A 15,548-nucleotide genomic window follows, 5' to 3' on the forward strand; every position below is an offset into this window, starting at 1 on the left:
AAGAATAATAAAAATGGAGATTACATGACGCAAGGGACAATCTTGGAGTGTGTTCAGGGGAGAAGCATCTGGGGGTGGTCATAGATACAGGAGGTAAGCAGGCAGGACAGTCAGGTCAGGTCAGGTATGGGAACATGCACCAGAGCAGCGTGTCGCTGTGTCAACTTTCTGCTGGTACTCCATGGACCTCCATCTGGCCATCCCCCAGGCAGATGCCTGGCACATTCCCATCTCTTTGAGATGATGATCAACCTGCGGCAACTAAGAGGCACATGGTCGGCCCATTGGCCTTCTCCACTCATGAGGCTCCCTCACTAAGAGAACTGGTGAGCAGATAAGCATCAGGAAAATGAGCCACATGTCCACACAGCTGCAGCTGATGCCCACAGACTATGCAGGTAACAAATCTCATTTGAGTCTCTCTCAGCAGGATTCTCCAAAGAGACCTGCTATCAAAGGAATGCAGTTTCCATCTCAGATCCCTGGTCAGAGTCCAAGTCCAACATCCGTAGAGAAAGACTGGAAGCACCAAGGACCTGTAGACTTGGACTTTCATCCTCCTGCACAGGTAACAACAGTGCCACACCCCATGATCCAGTGATTCCATGACTCCGCAGGCTTGACCCAAATGTCTATTGACCTCTGGCTCACAGCCAGCAGAGACATGAATATCACTGCTTAGATAAGTGTATAAGTGTATCTCTCTGTGACCTCAACATCCTCACCACAAACAGGTACAGACAAGATAGCAGCATCCAAGATGTCATTGAAAACCTGGACCTTAGTTTTGACCCAGGAAACCCGTAATCCCAGCGACTCTGACTCCTGATTCAGCACATCCAGGGCCCCCAAAAGGATATCCAGAGTATCCGCAAAGATGACTGCATCATCTGTGAAATAAAGGTCAGAGATCTTGACATTCCCAAATGCCACATTGTAGCTTGATCTCTCTGACATCCTCCCCAGGATCCACTTCATACAAGCAATGAAAGGTTTGGGGGCCAGTACACACCCCTGGTGAATTCCAGGAATAACTGGAAATAAGTCGGAGACGGTATCACCACATCTCACAGCACTCGTAGCACCAGAGTAGAGTTCAGACATCAGATTGATCAGTTTTGGTGGCAACCCACGAAGACTAAGAATCCTCCAGAGGGCATCACGATTCACTGAATCAAATGCTTTGCAGAGATCAACATGGGCTGCAAGCAGTCCCTGCCAAAACTCTCGTCTGTGTTTTGTGAGGACCCAAAGGGAAAGGATCATGTCAATCGTTGATTTCTTTGGTGTAAAACCTGACCGCTCTGGGCGCTAATGCTCAAGCAGATAGTGGCGACCCTTATCAAGAATTATCTGAGCAAAGACCTTGCCCAGCACTGAGAGCAGCATCACCCCTCGGTAGTTGTTGCAGTCTTGGCGATCACCCTTCCCTTTCCAGAGAGGGACAACAAGGCCCCTCTTCCAGTCAGCTTCGATGATGCTTATGTCCCAGGCAGAGCATAGAACTGCATGCAATGACATGAGTGCAGCATTTCCACCAGCCGTGAGAAGTTCAGCATGGATGCCACAGATCCCAGGAGCTTTACCCAATTTCATCAGGTTCACCGAGGCCTGTGTTTCCACAAACAAAAGTGGATCACAGTTGATTGGAGGGTCAGAAATAAGGATAGTAATACCCCTAACATCTAACTCAACAGCTGGTGGATCAGCCTGGAACATCCGCTCAAAATAGCTGGCCCAGCGGGCCTTCACTTCGGACTCCTCTGTCAAGATCCCTCCACCCTCTGCTCTAACTTTCATCCACTGAGGGACGGGTTTGGGAGAGTAGAAATGCAATGAGCGAATTCCCCTGTAAGCAGGATGAGAATAAATTGATCACAGGTGATGTTCACCCAACTCACAGATTCCTCATAGGCCTCCCTGTCCATCCTCAGCGCACGTATAGTATTACACCTAAACTCCCTGAATAGCTCAGCTCTGCCATGAAGCCTGGCCTTGCGACTCTGGTCAATGGTATCCAATGTCCCTTGAGAGAAAAAAATTCTTCTTCACCTGACAGTGAGTTCCAAGACATGCACCGGCAACATTAAGAATGGTGGTCTTGAAGGCATTCCACAACTCTTCAGGATTTTCCAAAGCACTCAGAACCTCCCAAATCCCCACTCAGCCTTTTCGCAAACTCCTCTGCTACTCTCTCATCCTTGAGCTTGCCATCATCCACCCTAGGTTGGAACCGTACCATTTTCCCAGATTTAAGCTGCAACTTCAGAGTTGTGATCACAAGCCTGTGGTCAGTATTGAGGAACTGAACACTCTGGTAGACCCTGCAGTTCTGGATCATCCTCCAGTGACCATCATTGAGCATGTGGTCAATCTCCTTTGCCACACCACCAGCGTTAGAATAACAAGTCCAGCAATGAGCATGTGGGCAATGAAACCATGAACTAGCCACCCTAAGTCCATGACTTCTTGCAAAGTCAAGGAATTTAATGCTATTCTGGTTCACAGTTCCAGACCCATGGGGAAAACACACGTCTCATAACCATCCTTATCAGTTCCAGTCGATGCATTGAAATCCCACAACACTAGAAGAGTATCTCGCCTGGGGCACTGATCAACTACAGACTCAAGTGTGGTATAGAATGCGTCTTTCAGAGTGAGATCACTCACCTCAGTCGGAGCATACAATGAGACCAGGGAAAGAACACCCAAGGAGTGATGAATCCTTAGTTTCATAACACGCCTGTTGACCGGTGTTACCTCAATTATCATTGTAATCAGCTTATTGGACACAGTTACAGCAACTCATTGGGCATGATAACCATCAGAGCAACCAGACCAATAGTTGGTGTAACCACCCACCATGATCTCGCCACTACCTCGTCTCCGAACCCCAGATAGTGCTGCAATATCGATGTTCAAATCCTTGAGCTCAAATGATAACAGAGACAGGTGATCATCCTCTCTTAGGGATAGGACATTCAAGGCACCCACCCGAAGTGACCGCCTCAAGTTAACCCAAGGAGACGGCCGTCTGGTGGACGACACCTCAGCACCATCCCGACACACACCACCGCAATCTGACCCGGGAAGGTTACTCCATGGTTTTCCTCTGTTGTGGAATTTGTTGTTAACCGACTCGGTGTAATTCCTGTTACTCAATAACAACCCCAAATAATCCACAGTCCACAAAGAAAAGTACATTTCATCAAAGAACATTTATTGCGTGGTACCACGGAGTCCAAAACACTGAGATGTAAACATCCACAATGATTTGCACTAAACTCAGCTTACATTTCCTGATATATATATATATATATATATATATATATATATATATATATATATATATATATATATATATATATATATATACTTTGGTAGGAGTGGAGGGGTCTGATAAGCATTAGGCAAAATAACTCAAACTGAAAGACCTGTCCACTGGGTGAAAGAGAATGACATAATCATGGCAAAAGTTGCAGTGTTATGAACCAGGTCACCTTGTTTCATTGCAAGACATTCCTTTTATCAATATTTAGGTCAAAAGACTCTTGGGGAAAGGGAAACATAACTGACAGGCAATTCGACTAGAGCATAAAAATTAAATTTATAAAGCACCAGTACAATTATAATTGAGAGTAAATGAATATAATTTTTTTTCCACACCTCCCATCACCAAAAAGTGGGGGTCGCGAAGGCTTTGGCCCAATCCCGTCATCTGGTGAGCTGCCCTATGGAGGGCAGCTGCACAGGAGGTACTCCCACAAAGTGGGGTTTCAATTTTCTTTCAAGTTTTCTTGTGTTTTGCAGAGTGAAGAATTTTATGGTGGCCAGAGTGCAAATCCTGCCACCAACCTCCTCAAAGAGGTAACACAACTGCAGGACGACGTCTGCAGACACAGTTGGGTACTAGACATGGATGGCCGTTGACTCACAAGGAGCTCCTCCACCCTTTGACAGTTATTGGTTTTAATCCTGCTCGGTGTCCATATCATATACCCTCCTCACCAGAAAACCTGGTGGGGGAGACGGTTTAGTCGCGGACAACCTGACCATGAAAAAGGTCAGTGCAAGTTTACATGATACCTGCAGCAAGTCACAGATCTGCTCTGGCCTGACCTGGCAATACAGGATAGTACTAGGCAGCTATAGGTCAAGCAAACAGGGGTTTAGGTTGTATTCATGGAGGGATAATTATAAATAAAAGGGGGTAGTTTTAACTCTGCACCGGAATTTAATGGGGCCTCATGTAGAATATTGTGTGCAATTTTGGTCAACACATCTGTGGCAAGTACACAACTGCCATAGAGAGGGTTTAGTGTTGTGCTACTCAGCTATGAGTAGTGGCTGAAGGAAACAGGATTTTAAGATAAACGTGTGTATTATGAATAATAAAAGACAGACATGTGTATTGTGAATATCGTAAAAGATAGACATGTGTACTATGAATAATAAAAGATAGACATGTGTATTATGAATAATATTGTGAATAATTAGAGATAGACATTGTGTATAATGAATAATATTGAAAACAATATAAGATAGACATGTGTATTGTGAATAATAAAAGAAAGATGTGTATTATGAAAAACATTGTGAATAATAAAAGATAGACATGTGTATTATGAATAATATAAGACAGACATGTGTATTGTGAATATAGTAAAAGATAGACATGTGTATTATGAATAATAAAAGATAGACATGTGTATTGTGAATAATAAAAGATAGACATTGTGTATAATGAATAATATAAGATAGACATGTGTATGATGAATAGCATCGAAAATAATATAACATAGACATGTGTATTATGAATAACATTGTGAATAATAAAAGAAAGACATGTGCATTATGAAAAACATTGTGAATAATAATAGATAGACATGTGTATTATGAATAATATTGTGAATAATATAAGATAGACATGAGTATTATGAAAAACATTGTGAATAATAAATGATAGACATGTGTATTATGAATAATATTGTGAATAATATAAGACAAACATGTGTATTGTGAATATAGTTAAAGATAGACATGTGTATTATGAATAATATTGTGAATAATAAAAGATAGACATGTGTATTGTGAATAATATTGTGAATAATAAAAGATAGACATGTGTTATGAATAATATTGTGAATAATTAAAGATTGACATTGTGTCTAATGAATAATGTTGAAAATAATATAAGATTGACATGTGTATTATGAATAGCATTCAAAATAATATAAGATAGACATGTGTATTATGAATAACATTGTGAATAATAAAAGATAGACATGTGCATTGTGAATAATAAAAGATAGACATGTGTATTATGAATACCGGGCGTAGTGGCATGCGCCTGTAATCCGGCTACTCGGAGGCTTGGGTTGGAGGATCGCTTGAGGACGGGAGCTCTGCGCTGGGCCGCGCTAAGAGAGGGTGTAGGGCAGCCCGGAATCATGGCGAAACCCAATCCTTATCCCTGTGTCGTAAGAGGCGACCAGGGTTGCGTCAGGAAGGGCATCCGGCATAAAACCTGTGCCAAATCACTATGCGGATCATAACGGATGATCCAAATAATAGTCCAACACCAACAACCAAATAATAGCAAAATAGTCCAAATAATTGACAACACTAAATCAACCATCATAAATATGGAATGTTATCCACATGGATGGAAACTCACTTTTTTAAGCGAGCCTATATCACTTTCAAATATGATGTCCCCTGGTGTCTTAACATTTCAAGGAAAGGGATAAGGATTTTTAAAATCTCAAAAACCAAAGGCTTTTACTTTTTTTCCCATGACAGAATTATTCTGATAATTTACGAGCAATTTGCATAATCTAAGAATGGGTTCATTTCAGTTGTGATCATTAACTCACAAAATGTGTGCACTGATGCAATATTCCTGTTGTTTTACAATCTTTCTTCACATTCCATCAACTAGTGCCCTTCAGGTGTAGAAATGTCCTTGATGTAATGCACATTCATGAGGCAAGGACGATGTAAAAAGAAGAAAAAAAAAGGAAACGGCATAACCCTCGGGGAATGAATGTAATTATCAAATACGAGTTACATCGCAATGTGAGAGACGTCATTGACATTTCTTAGGTGCTTCCCACATTGGCTAATTCGACAGATATTATCAGGACAGGTTTGCACTTGTTAGCCACGTCTATTGCAGAATTATTATTCATGAGAATGGGCACGTAACTGCACGACTCAACGAGTGTGTCGTTTTGCCTGCATTCTGGCTTGAGTGCTGGAAATGCCACTTTCAGGAATATGTATGAATTATTTATGCGGCATTAAAGCACTGCCCTCTCTAGCAGAGGCGTCGGATCATTGTTATTGAATATTTCATGGGAAGACAATCATCGGCACACTTTGCCTGCATGCTTTTCGAATACGTTTGCGTGTTTCAGGAATAAAGGTACTTCTTGATTGAAGGGACACGTGCCTTTGAGTAATATCAATGAACCACACACAGTGGTAGCCTGCATTGGTGCATCAAGAAATGGTGGGACAAGCTGTAAATTACAAAGCGACTTCAGGCCAAAGAAAATTCTGTCACGATGTAGTCACTTCCAACGAAGGTTGAGGTTTCTTTTTCAGTTCACCAGTCCATGATCGCATGGTTTTACAACTATTCTTATGAGCTCGGGGATGCATAATTATGTAATGTACAGCATATTCTCTTAAAGCTTGAATTTCAGAATTTTTATTATTATTAAATTTCAAATAGTTTTCATGATGTTGCTTTGTGCTCCAAGTCTTCTTTTTCACTTGTCCAAGTGTTCTTATATGCATGTGTATTGCCTTTTCTTTACCTAAGCCAACTTGAGTCCATTGTGTCAACCTGTTTAGCAACTAGTGCCTAGTGGGAACACTTGACATCATTTCCAGCTCTCTTGAAAGGAATCTCATTAAAGGACATTTATTCAGGGGAGTGTTTTTGTGATATATTCCCTCCAGGAATGTTTAATGAAGATGAAATCTGGATACTATGCTGGTATATTTGCTCTATAGGTACAAATGATGATGCATACTAAGCCGCATTCAATGCAGCTCTGAGTGGAAAGTGATTAAATAACCATCAGGCAATCCAAGGACAGATATTATTGAGATAACATGTATGAGTAGAACATGACATTGAGATCATCTTGGAAACCTTTAATCTTTTGGATGAAAAGGAGATATCGGTTGACTGAGTTCACTTGTGCAGGTGCAGGTGAGCTGACTGAGTGGAATGAGAATTACTGGATACTGCATTTGTTGCTTCAAGAGATCATCCTTGCTGCACAGGTCGTGGTGTTCAGATGTGCAGACGAGTGGAACTGGGTGAAACAAAAGCTGTGCTTTTTCCTTGTCATCCCAATCTCCGTGAATCCATACACAGTTATTATGCAGATTTCAGACTCTTCAATTCAATGTCCCACAGCAACATGTCCTTTCCTGAGAACTATGAGGCTGAAGTATTCTCTCCCTTATCTTCTCCAATGTTCGACCAAAGGGTTTGATCCTAGACAAGACACTGAAAAGGGGACATCTCTCTATCTCTTTCTTCTATCTTTGTTTTTCTCCTTAGTTAGTGTTTTGTTTATGTTTCAAATTTAAAGATGATCACTGGCTTAGAAACATTGTTGTAATTCAAGTTTTGTTTTTACAAGTATTCTTATTGGTTTAATTATTATCCCATCCCATGTGCAGCAGGGGACAGGATTTTACAATCGTGTGTGTGTGTGTGTGTGTGTGTGTGTGTGTGTGTGTGTGTGTGTGTGTGTGTGTGTGTGTGTGTGTGTGTGTGTGTGTGTGTGTGTGTGTGTGTGTGGCTGTGTCCGTCTGGGCCGTAACTTTTTTTTACCATTTGAGCTTTTGTCATCAAACTTTCAACAAAGCTTTATTATGAAATTATAGAGAAGACAAATTAATAGTTTGGTCAAAAGGTCAAAGGTACCATTTGGCATATGGAAGAAGAAGAAGTGCAAAAACAAAGCAGATGGGCTTTGAATTTTCAGATGCATTCTAGTTTATTTTTGTCTCGAGGCAATTACAGTGGGCTGCAAATGTATTCAACCTCTACCCTACCAATAATGCCACCTTTAGATGAATTACGAATTGTGTAAAAACAATTTTTCCAAATGAACATTTTTATTCATAAGTGAAAAGATCAAACTAAGCACTGTTATAGTTGAAGAAGGTTACATATCAGGAATACCTGTTAAAAAAACACATGTACAAATCAAAATGCACTGGTTGCAAAAGTATTCATCCCCATAGGTCAGTACCTGGTGGAAGCACCTTTTGCAGCAATGACTGCCACGAGTCTTTTTGGGTAGGTCTTGACCAGCTTTTCACAGTGAGATGATGAAATGTTTACCAATTCTTCACGTGAAAATTGCTCTCGTTCTGCCAAGTTTGATGGGGATCGTCGGTGGACTGCAATCTTCAAGTCTCGCCATAAATGTTCAATTGTGTTCAAGTCAGGACTTTGACTGGGACACTCAAGAACATTTATTCTCTTCTTATGCAGCCACTCCAGTATGGCTTTAGCTTTGTGCTTTGGTTCATTGTCCTCCTGAAATGTGAAATGCCTCTAGAGAAGGTAGCGACGCAAACCAGAAGTTTCTACGATGATTCTGTACCAAACCATCAAAAATCGAATGTTTGACCTCACTGTGACCTTGACCTTTGACCGATTTTGAACAAAATCTAATCAGCGCTCGCCATCACCCTCCTGAATCACATGGTGTAATTTGACATTGGTAGCTTCTTCCGTTCTCGAGTTATCGTGCCTACAAACAAACACACAAACAAACAAACACACAAACAGATGACGGAAGTCATCAATATACTTACGAAATCTTTAGATTTCGTAAGTAACAAACAAACAGACAGAAAGGGTTGAAAACATAACCTCCTTCACCTTCAGTGGCAGATGTAATTAGCTCAGGTAGCATACAAATGTGAAAACTTTGGAGGGGGGTGGGGGTGAAAACTTTTACAGGCCACTGTATGAACCATTGAAGAGGAGCTCAACAGAAATGTAAAACTTCTCTCCTGATTATTTTTCCTTTGACATGTCACAGGTCTACAATATCCCTGAATGCTTGTCATTGCTGTTGTTATGGTTCTCTTTGGAGTCGATCTTTGAAATGTGCACCCATTGGTCAGACAGCTGCAGGCGTGCGCCTGTAATCCAGCTACTCAGAGGCTTGGGTTGGAGGATTGCTTGAGGACTGGTGCTCTGCACTGGGCCGTGCTATGAGAGGATGCAGGGCAGCCCAGAATCATGGCGAAACCCAATCCTTATCCCTGTGTCGTAAGAGGCGACCAGGGTTGCGTCAGGAAGGGCATCTGGCGTAAAACCTATGCCAAATCAGTATGCGGATCATAACGGATGATCCGCTGTGGCGACCCCAAACGGGAGCAGCCGAAAGATGAGAAAGAAAGGTTACCGAGAGATTGTACCTCAACGGGACCGCTTGGAAACGAGTCGCTTAAGCAGCTCGCTTCCTTTTAGGATAACCGAGCGGGGTATTATCGCGCAGTCCCGTTGGACCCGATCACTTTACCGGCTATTTAAAAACCAACTATATCCCGAGTGCAAGATAGGGCAGTTCAATGAGGGAATGGACGCAACAAACAGGTTTACATTCACACAAGGACATTTATTATAATAAAGCACGTGTGCAATTAAACAAGGCAAAACACGTATGCAATTATACAAGCAACAAAAGCACGACAAAAGAACTACAACCGTCTACTTATTATGTACAGTCACTTGCAGTTAACAGCAGTTCCTACTTATGAGACGGGCCCACGGACACACCTACGCACACACACACCCAATAAATGGTGGCAGAGGCCTTTAATAACCAGCTCCAGCTCGGAGGACAGGTGAGCTGAAACCCAGAGCCTATCTCGAACCTCTCCACCTCGTGTGGTCTTCAGGTTGTTCAGACCCGGGCTCCAGCGAGAGCGAGCTGGATCCAATCGATGAGCCGCGATCCTTCCCGAGCTCCCGCGAATCCTCCCGCGCTTCTCAACATGTGCTGGTGAGACGAGGCGCCGATGCTTCCCGTCGATGCGTCGCTTCCCCGAGGAACCACCTCCCGCGCTTCTCAACACATGCTGGTGAGACGAGGCGCCGAACCTTCCCGTCGATGCGTCGCTTCCCCGAGGAACCACCTCCACGAAGAGGTCGATGAGTCGCACCAAGCCGTGAACCCAAAATGGAGAACAAAGAGCTCCACAAACCAAGAAGAAGCGACCACTCACAGCTCGAGGCGAGCGACCGGCTGAACTTCCTTCCAAACAGGGCAGCTTGAAGCAATAAGCTCTCCCGAGCCAAGCAGAAGCCAAAGCTCACGGAACCGTCAAAGCAAAGAGCCTCCAAAAAGCCTCCTCCCAAGCCAGGCCTCAGCCGAACCTCACTGAGCCAGCCGAAACAAAAAGCTTCCGAAGGCCTCAACCCTAACGCAAGCCAAGCAGGACCCGACGGTCTGCTGAACGACTCCCCCTCAACTCCCTTCTCCAACTCTGCCCTCTCCAACTCTGCCCTTGAACAAAAGAAAAAGATCTCCTCTTATCCTTCTCCCGCCCTTCCCCCGATCCCGGCGTGACTCATGCCCTCGTGCTCCATCCCCCGCTCAGCCACGGGTGGGAGGGAGTTGTTGAAATCATGAATCACGGGACGGTAGGGTGGTTCTTGCTCTTCGCAGAAGAGGGGGAGGGATGTCTTCATTGTTCGTTCCCTAACTATTAAATCGATCAGCAGCACATCTAATCGATTTCTGAACATTTAAACGAAAAAGGTGAGTGATCTAGGGAACAAGCACTTATCGACATAGCTGACTAAAGGAACCTGTATGTTGTGTGCAATCAAATTCCCAAATTCGTAAGAATATATTATATATAGAGTGTAATATATATTATATGTATATATAGAGTGTAATATATACAGAAAACTTCATATCATTAAATTGTAATGTAAACTGCTTGATGTAATGAGCTAGTTTTTACTGGAGCTGGCAGTATTGCACGGTCAACTGCCTGGTGCGATTCATGAAGATGCTGGAACGTTCTCAGATGAAACTTCTAGTTTCGACGAGAATCGCATTTGCTGGAAGGCACGGAATTGTTCTGTGTTATTATATAAACCCGTGAGAGGGAGGTGTGACATGTGATGTCTAGGTTAGTAGGGTCTAAGGTGTTTCTCCCAGTGTGTGATTGTCCCCTTTAACCTCCATCTGTTATTACCCGCTCTTGTTCCATGGGTGACATGTGATGAGATGCGTTTCGATCGTCCCATGCTCAAATTAACTCTGATGAGTGAACGAGGTGTTAATGTCCAGAGCGGTTGTTAATGTGTGGAGCTGATCGTAATCAGGTTGACAAAAACGAATTATGATTGTGTATTGGGAAATAATTCCTTTGAGCTCTTCAATCATCCTTGAGAGGCCAGCGTACGAGAGAGAAGGACGCGACAGGACTCAATGGTTCGACAGCCACGAAAGAGGAGGTGAACACGCATGAGTTGAGCCAGCAGGACAGACACTGGGTGGAAACAACTCAACGTGGGAATCAGAGTTGGACATTGTATGTAATGGTAAACTTCCTCATTTGACTTTGTATCTGTTTATTTGAAACTAGCAAATACAACCCATCGCTTCACTGATGGTGGTGTGAAGGGGAGGGGGTGGAGAAAGAGAAAGGGAGAGAGAGGGGGATGGGAGGCAGAGAGGACAGAGTGAAGAGAGGGGCAGGGAGAGGAGGGAAGGGAAGTGAGGAGTGGGTGAAGAAGGGAGAGCTAGGAAGGGGATGGTGGTGGGGAGAGCAATGCCCCACAAAATCTCGCTATACACTGTAGGAGGGAGGGGGAGCGATAGCGATAGAGAGAGAGAGAGAGAGAGAGAGAGAGAGAGAGAGAGAGAGAGAGAGAGAGAGAGAGAGAGAGAGAGAGAGAGAGAGAGAGAGAGAGAGAGAGAGAGAGAGAGAGAGAGAGAGAGAGAGAGAGAGAGAGAGAGAGAGAGAGAGAGAGAGAGAGAGAGAGACAGACAGACAGATATAGGTGTGGGGAGGAGAGTGCTGCATTATATTCAGAGGAGAGAGCGAGGAAAGGGCAGAGAGTGGGGGGGGGGGGATGGGCTGAGAGGAGAAAAAAAAGAAGAGATAGGTGAGGCGTGGAGGTGGCATTAGCAAAGAGAGTGATATGTTATACTTAGTGATCAAACATAAATAAATAAATAAAATCTCATATCAGAATAGCTGTACAATGACACAACAGAGTTTGTAAAGGTAACCACAGGCACATCTGCAAAAAAAAACTTTGATATTTTAGTTCCAGAAAATTTGTGGGAACATTAACCAAAATCATGGACTGAAGATGTGGAAGTACCCACCGCTCACATATGACCTAATGATCCCATCAAGCGTGAAATTTGAAAACAAAGCATTGCGACCAGATTCATATTATATACAAAAAAGTGAGAAGATGGCATTGCTAAGTGAAGAGCTAATACCAATGATTTTGGACAAAACAATGCAGAAATCAAGAAAATGACCAAATACCAAGACCTCAATAATGAAATGAAAAGATCCTGGAAGCTGAAGAATGCCAAAGTTGTACGTACCAGTGATAGTTGGAGCTACAGGAATGACGACGAAGAACATCAGAGAGATGTTAAAAACCTTCTCTGGGAATATTATTACAAACGAACTACAGTTGGAAGCTGTCCGGGGCTCAGCGAGGATCCTGAAGAGAGCTCTCGGTACAAAACTTTGAGAATATAAAACTTCACAGCTTGGTCCATGAATCGTGACCCCTTACTGAAATGAAGGTGGATATTTTGAGCCTGTCCTTAGAGGACTCAATTCCACATTCTGAAACTCGCATATATAGATACCAATCAACAACAACTCACACACACACACACACACACACACACACACACACACACACACACACACACACACACACACACACACACACACACGAATACTTTGAGACATGAGAGGGCTTCATTTCACTTTTTGAAACCCGCATATGTAGATACCAATCAACGACACACACACACACACACACACACACACACACACACACACACACACACACACACACACACACACACACACACACACACACACAAAGGTGATATACTTTGAGACCTGGGAGGGCTCCATTCCACTTTCTGAAACCTTTATGTGGTGATATCAGCCAACGGCCAATAACTAATAACACACACACTGGTCCCAAGTGCCATTGTGGTAATACAGTTTATGTACATACACACTTGTGAAAATGTACACACACACATCAAGTCAATAAAAATGATAAACATAAAGATTTACCTTGAAACAGCATTCTTTGAAAGAGGATTTAAAGTGGGTAATTAGCGAAATACAATTAAAAAATGTATCAAACCACAGAACACAAAATGTCGATCTCTACTCTATGCCTTCACAGCAAGAACAAACATTGTGAACACCTGGTGTGATGGACCTTATTGTGTTTTTTTAATATCTGTCGATGTCGAAGTGAGAGGTCGATTACAAATGGAGATCGCACAAAGCGATCCTTGCACATTTTCAGTGGATGAGACATCTCCCAAGACACCCACCGCACGGCACCACGGGGCCCAACAAAGGCAGAAACATACATGTAATCGATGTGAGATTGAAAGCACGTGTACTTTTTCCCAAAACGAACAACCAAGCAGCTTGGAGAGTGCTCACCAAGCGGCTTAAGCATTCAAGCAAGCACTCCAAAGAACCGTCGACATGAAACAGCTCCCTTGGCACCCAATTTGAAATCACCGAACCCTCATATTAAACATAAACCTCCCAGAGACGCCCAAAATGTCACATATGTCCGAATTGGACAAATTAACACTTTCCTTGGAACATGAACACTTACTGTTTGCAACATCGATACTGCAGCTTAAATTTTGTAATTCTTTTTCGTTTAAGAGATACTCGTGGCGATCGCAAATGAGGAAATGAAATAAAACAACGAATGCCGACATCTCCGGGCGTTTATAAGCATTGCAATGTACATAGTGATTCGTAGCTGTGACGAACAGCTTGTTCCAAGTTGCGGCCTGTTGCAAGTCAAGGTGAAGTTGAGCAGGTCAAAAAACATGGCGGCTTCAGCCCCCCCACTGAGGATACCCCGGAACGCCTTAAGACCCCAGACAGCGAGGTGGCCGAGGATCGCCTGATGAAGGATATAATTAAATAAGGCCGTTAATTATCTTCAAAAGGGGTGTTCTAATTAACTCAAACACCCAATTTTCGCTGTTGTTCTTCCTTGGAGTTTTCTTGGCGTGCATGCAAAGTTTCAGGCTGATAGGTTTTTATAGTTTTGGAGTTATGGAGTACACACACACACACACACACACACACACACACACACACACACACACACACACACACACACACACTCACACACACACTCTCACACACACACACACACAAACACACAAACACACACACACACACACACACACACACACACACACACACACACACACACACATTGCCTTTTATGAGTTTAGATGCAAGTTTCAAAAACGTTCCGCTGTTGATGTGATCACTGCAACACCACTTCAGAAGTCACAGACCCCCACTGACAAAGATCCATTTGAGTGGTAGCTGACATGTACGTTCGTTCATAACCTTGGATTGCAGTCATTAGAGAACGAGCTGGGTTCAGCACCACGGACAATATACATCCACCAAAGGGAAGGAACCCCCAAGGTGCCTGTATCACTCCCAACATAAAGTGTCATCGAAGCAGTACGATTGGAAAGAAATATTTTATGAGTCCCAAAATAATGGTTATAGTTGGGAAGAGTCATGATCATTCACACAAAGCAGTAGCAAACAGAATTTTTTTAATGTTGTGCAAAGGCAAGTCTCAAAAAAACGCAAGCCACATATTCCCTTCCAGCCTTGTCCCTGGGGAGAAAATGAGGGGCATTCATATTACTGGAACACGCAGATAATGAGACAAACAAGTGACCATTTCATCATTTCCTAGCCTGTATATGTTGGTTGTGTGTGAGTGGGTGTGTCACGTCGCGAGATAAAATGTCACCGAATGGAAAATTGGGGGCAGGGGGATGAGATTTTTATTTACTTATTTGCCTTACATGCCAGTTGTAAATAAAATAGGGAAAAATAAATATCAACCCCGTCAGAACTTGCAGAATAATTAATATTGTTTGCAATGCTGCCATCACTGTTCTCATTTTGGGATGTGGGTAAAGAGGAATACCAATGGTTTACAAGAAAAATATATGGTATGGCACACCTCACTTTCCTTACACACCTTTCCTCACACACCCCTTCAATTGTTTCACTTTAATGCCCCTTTTTCCTTCTTCCATCCCCCCCCAAACCAATAACCTCTGCACCCACCACCCCTTATATCCCGTTTTTATAGTGCATGTTGTGAATTGATGGCATTTTTTCTTTTTTTTTGTGTGTTTTTTGTATTAAAAAAATGAGGCTCACAGTGAGTCGAAAAAGCATGAAAACGCAACATAGAG

The sequence above is a fragment of the Eptatretus burgeri genome, chromosome 18, assembly GCF_056783735.1.
Source record: "Eptatretus burgeri isolate ZD-2024b chromosome 18, Ebu_testis_v1, whole genome shotgun sequence".
NCBI lineage: Eukaryota > Metazoa > Chordata > Myxini > Myxiniformes > Myxinidae > Eptatretus > Eptatretus burgeri.